This window comes from Hippoglossus stenolepis, chromosome 1 (assembly GCF_022539355.2).
Source record: "Hippoglossus stenolepis isolate QCI-W04-F060 chromosome 1, HSTE1.2, whole genome shotgun sequence".
Taxonomy (NCBI): Eukaryota; Metazoa; Chordata; class Actinopteri; order Pleuronectiformes; family Pleuronectidae; genus Hippoglossus; species Hippoglossus stenolepis.
In genome coordinates this window covers 19,285,296-19,294,923 of record NC_061483.1, presented here as the reverse complement: position 1 = coordinate 19,294,923, position 9,628 = coordinate 19,285,296, and the positions used below count along the sequence as shown (strand labels likewise).

At 40.4% G+C, this 9,628-nt stretch overlaps 1 protein-coding gene across 3 annotated transcripts in view; it reads left to right on the top strand.

Moving 5' to 3' along the window:
- The first annotated feature begins 712 nt into the window (after positions 1 to 712).
- The window catches only part of esrrga (estrogen-related receptor gamma a), a 146,817-nt gene continuing 137,901 nt past the window's right edge, over positions 713 to 9,628 (top strand). Inside the window, exons 1-2 of one of the 3 annotated variants that reach the window (XM_035152857.2) lie at positions 713 to 1,211; positions 3,911 to 3,959. The gene's annotated coding sequence lies outside the window, so the exon portion shown is untranslated. Of the gene's footprint in view, positions 1,212 to 3,232; positions 3,736 to 3,910; positions 3,960 to 9,628 lie in introns of those variants that run through there. The other 2 variants (XM_047339470.1, XM_035152874.2) reach the window with 2 other exon arrangements.

Here is a 9,628-nt window from a genome sequence, read left to right as displayed (position 1 = left end):
CTGTTTCTTTGTCAGTGCATTAGTAACAAGGCTTTCCTTTGGAGCTGGATGGCTACACCAACACAGTTCTGTACAAAACGAGTCTCATGGCGTTTCTCAGTCAGATATACAATGAAGATTTAATCTTTTGATTCTTGATGAAGAGACTGAACAGTGATGCAGTGATATTCAGTGACGCAAAACAGATTTAACCATCACCGCATTTAAAAAGAAAGATCTTTGTTTTGATCAACTATATTATTAATGTGTCAACTATTTTATTAATTTATCAGATTCAGTTTTGATAGTAATTATATTTTGAGTATAAACATGTACAAACACCAAGTGTTATGATATCTAAAAATATGTATCTTGTTATAATAAAAGGTCTCCTCTCCTCTCCTCCTCTCTTCTCCTCTCCTTTCCTCTCTTAAGCATGAATGTTAAACTGCTGAATTGGTAACACTGTCAAAAAAGCTGCAGGCAAATGTTGTTGGGAAACTGGACCCCCCTCCTCCATAGATAGATGTTTGTTTCTGCTCTGTGTTTGTTTGTGTTGCCTCTTTCTGGATCTGCCTGGAGGGACCGTTTTTCAGGAAAGACAGCAAGGCTTTTGGGAATAGTTTAACTTCCTCTTTTCCACCCTCCCCTCTTGTTGCTCCTCTTCTCTTCTCTTGTCTCTTCTCTTCTCTTCTCTAAATGTACATTGTATGGTTGTATGCTTCTGCTGCTGCTACTGTGCAGTAAATCTGTTTGTCTTTTCTGCAGTACGACTCTCTGTGGCTGACTGTCTGCAGCGCTCTGGTGTCCTGAAGTGGCACATCAGTTTGGTCAGTTCGTCCAGCACTACTGTCCTCTCCTCCTTCTCCCTCCCGTCTTCTTCTTTCTCTTGCCTCCTCGTTCTCACACTACCCGACACTTGGAAAAAAAGAGAGAAGCCACGCTACATGGCTTAGAGAGAATGAGCTCTGCCTCTCAGCTGCAGACCGAGAGGAGAGGAGAAGGGGAGAGAGGGAAAAGGAAGGGATAAAGAGGAGAGGAGAAAGGCAGGCGACACACTTGCATCTGTTGTGGCAGCGTCCAGCAACCGGGAAGCAAATGAGAGAGTGTGAGAGAGGCAGAGAGAGTATGCCAGAGTGAGAGGAGAGAGAGAGAGAGGAAGAGAGGGGATGTCAGACAGCCGTGTCCTTGAGAACTGCACCACAACTCTTTGAAGAGAGCCGGGAGACGGTGTGAGTAACGTGAATCTCAGCGGGACATGCGTGTGTTTTTCTTTGTGTGGGTGTGTGTGCGTTTGCGATGCATGGCTGTACATGTACAGTACTGTTTGTTTGTGTGTGTGCATGTGCGTGTGTGTAACCTGCTGCTTCGCACGCTGACCTGCCAAGTTCACAGTGAAGGGGGTTTGGCTGCCGATCTTCTCCGCTATTGTCTGCCTGCCTAAGTGTTGCTGACAGGGGATTATGGCAAATACAAAATGCCGTATGGACCAAAGAAACTCTGCCAAACTTAATAGACACAGGCACGCATGCATGAAGCTCCATGTTGAGAGCGCTGTTTGACTGCACTCATATGTGTGCATGTCTATTTGCTCATGTTAGCATGTAAATATACAGTATTACGTTTTCATCATCAAAGGTGCAACAGCAATTTGTAATATAGTAAAATAAATTGATACTTATATATATATATCATTTTCAGTGACACTGCAACCACCTGTAACTATGCAGAAAAAGTCCATGGTGAGTCAACATTAAAATGTGACCTTGGGCCCCAAACTAAACTGTTATTATTTTGAGTATTGGAGGAAGATTATATACAGTAAAACTTCAACAAATAACTGATGCCTGATTGTTACCTGATTATCCAACCCAGTAAAAAAATCTGGCCTCTTTCCAAACTTATTTGAATTCACCTACTGTACGTGAAGTAGGCTTGTGGTTTGAGAGTTGGGAGTTCAAGCCCTGCGAGGTCTGGGAATCAGAGCCAAGCGGTGTGACCCATTGAACTATTTGTAACTAATCATAGGCCACAAGCCACACAGCATGCCACAGAGCCCAGTTGGGTTACACTCATCAAAGTATAATGAGAGTCAACATGTCACTCTGTGTCCAAAAGTGTTCTTGAGATGAATGTCCTCACTTAAGAAACTTGCCCTTGTATTACGTCGAGGGCCAGAACAGTGGAGACGTCATAGGGTTGGCAGGCAGGTAAAATCCCCCTCTCCTCTCCCTTTATCTGTGAAGTGCAACTAGTGGAAAAGCACTGAACAATCCAGGTGGGGATTCCGTCACACCCTGATCTAAAAATGCCCTGGTTGCATCATGTCTTATGAAGTAACGTGAATATCTGATATCCGGTATCATCTTCTGTGTTTGATCATTTGTATGGAGACAAGTGTGACATAGATCATACTCTCTGTGGTATATTTAGATATTAAATGATGGTATGCCAAGTGCATAGATGGCATACAAGAGGATGTATATCATTGCTCTTTCTTGTTGTGCCAGTTATGAAAGACGCAGTATCCAAGTATTCATGTTTCCAATCAGTGTGGTGTCGTAAATTATAAACGTAGATTATTTTAACTCCTTGTACCTTTAAAGGAAACCCTTGTAAAACTATATATATAGTATATTACTGTTAAAATGAACTGTGATAAACAGTGATATTACTTTTTATAGCTCTTAAGCTGCTGTCTGTCGGCATTAATTGTTAATGTAATACCACTTTTTCTTTCTGTGTTATTTGATACTATATACTGCAAGCAGTATAATATGCAATATGGTGAAAAGTATGTTTTTAGGATTTAATGCTAAATCTTCAGAATTTTCTTCTCATATTTGTATTTCTACAGAAACCTTTAATTTAATTTCACTATTTACTCATTTTGTTGTACTTCATGTCTTGAAACATAAATTTGAAACACTAAACTTTAAGTCTAAGTTGTATACATTTTCCTAAGCAGCGGAGCAACAGCACAGTACGTGTCTTGTCACTCTTGTCTCTCTAGAAATATGAAACAGCTCCTTACAACTTACATTAGAGTACCACTGAAACAATATTATTAATATTCAAACTTTTTCTCTGGCAAACTACAAGAAAACAAACTAAAAAGGGAACTTCAGGAATTGAAAATGCTTTGCAAGCTTTCATCAGTTACATTTACCATAGTCTTCACAGGTACCTGCAATTTAAGGTTGCCTTGCCCTGTAAAAATAGGTAGCCTTAAATTGATTCCACAAAGAAATGTTTTGTTAATGACACATCTTTCAATATATTTGAGATTGAATTATTTTGTAGGCATATTATTATATGGTATGATGTGTAAACAGTACCTGGTAAAGATATACAGTATACTTGGACGGGGCTTCTTATCATAACTAATTTGCTCGTAGCATCAATGAAGTGAGATGAGTAACAGGCAGAGTTGATGTTGTTCACAGTATATATTTAGACTTCAGAAACTGTCCCCAGGGTGAGCCTGTAAGTAGTAGTGTGTGTGTGTGTGTGTGTGTTTCTGTGTGTTGTGTGTGTTTTTTAGGCAGCCCCAGCCAGCCAATTGAGGTCAGCCGCTCAATAATTAAAGCGTGTCACTGGTTAGTGCACGAGCTGGGTCGACCAATCGCAGGGACTGATTTCAGATCAGAGTGAAAGAAAGTCAGACTGGATGTTAAAAGAGAGAGAGAGAGAATTGGCAGATAAGGAAAGACAGAGCCTGCGACTGTGAGTAAGAGAGATGCAAAGACTGAGAAGGTGCATGTTTGACATTCATGTCAGGATTAATATCGTAAAAAGTCTTGAAAAGCTGCTGGTCAGTGTTGTACTGTGTCCTGCCACGTGTATCCCATTGTTTTGACTTGATCTAATATAAATGTGATAGAAGTGTTTCCCAGTGTTGATGATTTTTTTTAATTTTATCTTATTACAGTATCTGAGGACGGAACACACCTTATAGCTGTTACCTAGAAGAATATCAGGTAAGATCAGCAGTGCTCTCAACATCACAGCTTTCAAGTTAAACCACCAACACAGTAACAAGGTGCAATACTCTGATAATAAATATGTAATTGGTAAATTAGTTTACATGCTTGTGGCAGGTATTTATCCTTTTTGTTAATAATCAAAACCCAGTCTTTGTTTTTACCTTTTCTTTAAATTTGAAAATATAACATTGCAATCAAATCTGCTATTATTATTATTAATGTCGACAAAAGGACTTCTGAGGAAATTTGAAAGCACGAGTTTTGCCCTCATCAAAATTCTGTTAAATAACAGGATCTTAACATTTTAAATGAGTTACTTATATAACAATTAACACTATTTAGTTTTCTTTTTCATCAGAATGTGCAAATTTGTATTTTGCATTCTGAGGTTCAGTATTGACACTTTGAAGCGTTTGTATTTTCTGTTGTGTTTACATTGGTTTTCTCTGAGACATGTTACACACTGACCTCAGGTGTTGTCACTGGTTGACTGCAACATGTTCACTTCCAACTGCTCCTGAATATGGGTATAGTGCAGAACTTGAATTTCCCCAGAGGGATGATTGAACCTTAATTATTTGTTTTATTAATTGTGATCAGTTCTTCTGCACTACCTGCTATTGACATTAGCATTGGCAGAGGAGACACTGTCCACTGACCAAGACCGGCAGGTATAATGAGCCCTGTGCTCGTAAACTTCTGATGTGAAGTTGTTTCCATTCTTTATGTTGTAGCTTTCCATAGTGACTCAAGTTTAATGAGTCATTTACATGTTGACTATCATGGAATTCTTGGGTCAGTACTATAGAGGTGTCATGGACCCTATGTACAGCTATTGATTAGACCAGTGGCTAAATCGTGGATCACACAGGCCGTGTCAAGTCGACACTGGATGCTCCGTGATGCTGATTCTGAAGCAGCAAGTGGCGCAGGTTTGAGAAGATGTCAACAAACTCACAGCAGTTCCACCTGCAGTAACATCTGCCAATGGCACTTCTTGATTATTCTCACGTTTATACCTGTTTGGCCATCTAAGTGTACTGTCGTCTGAGGTAACTTTAGCTACTGTTTGGGTAATCAGATTACTGTATATCATTACCCCCAAGCCTTAGATGTCGTCTGCAGGTTGTAATCTGATCACAGACTCTGGCCTGATGTGAGTTTCTATTTAACTGGAAGCCTTTCTGGGTGATGTGAGTTCCTATTAATACTCTGTGCACCGGTCGCTGCCTGCCAGCATGCTTGTACACACACACACACACTGGTAACCAGAGACTTGAGGCTTCTCAAGCACTACAGACGACGGTCCACTTCTGGCCCTGATGATGTCATTAGGGAAAACATATGATTAGTGGCTCCACAGCAAACAGGAAATGAAATATCATCACACCAGACCATGTAAACATACCTTCCTTCCTTCCTTCCATTCTTTCTTCCTTTCTTTCTTTCTTTCTTTCTTTCTTTCTTTCTTCTGTCTCCCTCCTTCCTTTCATCCTTCCCTCCTTGCTCGCTACTTTCTTCCTTCCTTTCTTCCATCTGTCCATACTTCCTTCCGTTCCTGCCATTCACATACATATTTTCGGGTCAATGTAGTTGTCTACTGTCCACTTCCTCCTCCTTGGATTCTTCCTCCTCCTCCTCAACCTTTTGTTTCAAGTAGTTGAGTCTGTCCACTGGTGTCTCTGTTCTCTCTAAGCCTTCTGTATTTACTGCTAATCCTTTTTATGCTTCTCCCAGCCAGAAGCCCCAGTGAGATCCTGTAGATTTAGCCAGAGGTTGATCTCGTGATTAGTATTCAGCTGTCAGAATAAGTCAGTCAACTTTTGGAGGCCCCTCTCATTCCACACCCTCCCCCTGTCATTTACCCATTAAAACCTTAATGTATATATCAGCATTGTAGTCTCTGTGTGTGTGCTACATCAGGATGTACGTAGCCACATGGTCCTGAGGAGAGAGCCCCGTGTGCATTAATGGAGATACATATCCAGCCTCCTCCTGATTTCCCAGGAAGTCGCCCTCCATCATCTTAAATGACATGAAAAGAGCTGGAGACAGATATATGCATGAATTAATTGGCTTGAATAGGAGTATTTAGAAGCTTAATCCATGGGGATTAACGCAAGCAGCCCTCTCCGGATTTAAGCTTCTGTGCATTTTCAGCAGAGGATTGTTTAATTTCACTCCATCCTCCTCCTCCTCCTCCTCCTCCTCGTCACATGCCACCACCTTTAGTTCTTCATCAGTGAGCCTCTAAAAAGCTGTCAAGTGTAGGATTAGCAATGTAGAATACCACTAGATAGCTAATTGCCCTAATAACCTTTAAAAAATATCATGATGATTTTTATTGTGACTTATTGTTTTAAATGTAGCTTTGTTGCTCTTGATTTGATAAAACATAGTGCTGTTATTACAGGATTAGTGCAACCACTATATTGTTGATAGTCTTAATAATCTTTAAAAATAGTGATATAAACTAATGTGGCACTTAGAGAGCGCATACCTGCACAAATCCCCAACAGTCCCCGTAAATTCAATCAGGCTTCACCAAATATCAAACACTTATAGATATCAGTTCCCTAAATGTGCCTGTTTTTTTCCATCAAGATCCATAAATTATATGGAAAATATTGAAAAATGTTTTATCTCACAATTTTAAATAAAAAATAAAAATCTGCCCCCTGATCTGGATCCACACCAAAATTTAATAAGTTCTTCCTTGACCAATATTGCATCCTTGCCCAAGTTTCGTGGTAATCTGTGTAGTAGGTTTTGTGTTATCTTGCTTACAATCAAACAAATCAAGCAGAAAATATAACCTCCTTGGTGGAGGTAATGACTCGTGCAGTATTGTGTTTGTTTACTACTCCTCTTTACACCTGATGTGAGCATTTGATAGTGCATGAGTTTTTTATATAGACGATGTAAAGGCTGTTTATACATCAGCTTTTATAATGAGGAAAAATGAGACAAGCAGTTGTATAAAGGAGGATCTGTAGACTGAGGCTCCTAAAGCTGCAGAGAGATGGTCAAATCTTACTCTTCTATTCCACATACGGCCATTCATGTAGAGTCGAATGTCGATGTTGGATGGGGGTGTGTCAGAGTCGGTACCACAAGCACCTTTGTAACATTTGAAGCATACCCACGCAATTTGGACATGACATTTATGTTTCGTTACATATGTTAAATATAAAAATTAACTCACTTACAATGTATTCTCTGAACAGAGACATGTCATTCTCTTGTCTCATCAACCCTCTCGTCCTTCTCTTTTCATCCTCACCCTTATTTTTTCGAAGCACCTCTCCCTCTCTCTCACCACTTTCCATACAGTGCTCCTCCATCCTCTTTTTGTCTTTCTCCCTCTGCCTCTTCCCTCCTTCATTTATAGGCCCTGCACTGCAAGTCAATGAGATACTGAGCAGATCAATGCCTATAGATTGGCTCATTGGAAGCCATTAGTTATGGGTTTTTATAAAGCTAGTCATTATTGTGCTTAATCTTGCAGAAAATTAAATTTAGAGTTGTGTACAGTGTTTTGGTTAAAAGTTGTTGATTTTTTTCTCCCCCTCACTCAGTTACCAGCTGCTATTTTTCTTGCCCTTTTTGCATTTATTACTGCTTGTGTGTGTGTGTTTGCAGACACACACACCCACACACACGCCCACACGCACACACACACACACACACACACGTACATAGACGCAGAGGTGCATTAGTGTCACTGTTTATAAGCCATCATGTGTCCTGGTCATGCCAAAAAACCCTTCAAGAAAACTGCCCATACAACAACATGGCTTGGCCTCAGTACTGCACACGTCCTGCAGTTTTTTTTCCATAGTGTTGGCAAATTTCTCTTTTGTCAGAGCCTCTGTATTCAGTGGCTTTAATATCTTAAAAGTGAAGGGGGTGGTTTTTTGTTCCCTTGCCACTTTGCTTTTGTTTCCCAGCAGTTGTGGCTCCGTCCTGGTTCAGCTTTAATTTTCGGAATTGGTCATGAACTCTTGGACACTGCCTCCACTCCCTCCTTTCCCCCTCTATTCCCTCTGTCCTTCCAGACTTCCACCATCACATTACCGTTTCCCTTTTCATCACCAGCAGCCCCCAACCCAATACCACCGATGTAAATGCATGTGCAACTTATATCTGGGACAATATACTGTTTATGTTCTCCCGCCAAATAAAATTTTTCGACCCCTGTTTTATTTTCCTCACCCTTTTCCTTCCCTCTCTCATCCCCTATCCTTCATGTCTCCCATCACTCTGTCTCTCCATGCTCCAATTCTCCCACCCCTCTCTTTCACTCTCTTTAACCCCACTACCTCCTCCCCCACCTCCCTCCTCGTCCCTCCCCTTCCTCCTCTTTCCTTTCCATTCTTTCCTGTTCTTCTGTCCTCACTATTCTTCCTGTCTGCCTCACCTCTTGTTACTGTCTTCCTCATCCCGGTCCCCTTGTCTCCTGGTCCCGAATCCCCCCTTTGCCCCCTCACATCATCATCTCAAACTAAACAATAGATGCCTTGAGCTCTAAAAGATCACTTCCCATCTCACCCCAACACCATCAACACCAACCACCCTCCTCCTCCTCCTCCTCCTCTCCTCCTCCTCCTCCTCTCCTACCCCATGATGATATGCAGAGTAGGGCAGCAGCCTTCTTTTGTTTAGCTTAGCGCAAATGAAAATTGCTAATCAATTTTTACCCCCTCTTATTTCATGGCGTGTAGTTCCTGCCCCTCCCCTGCCAGCTGTCATTGTGTGGTTGTGGTGCAGGGCTGAAAGCTTCATTAGCAGGAGGACAGCATGTTTTGCCCCTCAGCACTGTATTCATGGAATTACTAAAGATAGATGGGACATTGCCTGGTGTTGCTCGTAGAAAAGATCCTTCCTTCTGTCTCATGATCATCTTTTTGGTAAAAACAATAGCACAGATTTTTGATCATATTTTTATAATCGTCACCAATGAGGTTGGGATTCATTGAAACTGTCCCTTTAGCAAATGTACAGAGTGTTTTGCACTCTTACCTTATGTATTTTAGTCACGTTATTAAAAGTTACCACAACGGAATCCACCGAATAACCAATCAAGAATACTAGAAGAGTTAAATTTAATCAATTTGCATTCTATGGTCTTCACATGTGTTATAACGTTGTTATAAATCAGTCTGAGATGTACATTACGGGTGCTTCAGTAGGTAGTGATTAATCTGATTTACATGGCACCTCAATTCAATTATCTGTGATATTATTTTAGAGTTTGAATATCAAGTATTAGAAGCAACATATTTCTTAAATATTATTTCTCTTCTAATATATTTATTAAAGATATTTACTTAGCTTTTTCTTTGTCCCTGTTTTGCTCACTTTCAGCATACATTTTTTGGGGAAATATCCAGAAAATTACATTCTGTTCTTTAAGAAAAGCAGAGCCCTGCCCAGCAGAAGTTGCAGCTATGTAAATCCTTGCAATATAAAAACTATGCAACAAAGCAGGGGTCAAATCCAGTCATGTAACCGTATGGACGATTTCCAATCAAGTTTTTTAAATTGTATTTTATTTTCCCCCTAATGTTAAACAATATTTAGAGATACAAATTTATTACCATGTTTTTCTAGAGCAATATAATGTATGAATCCCTGATAGGCGAGGTGAGGCAGGTTGACCA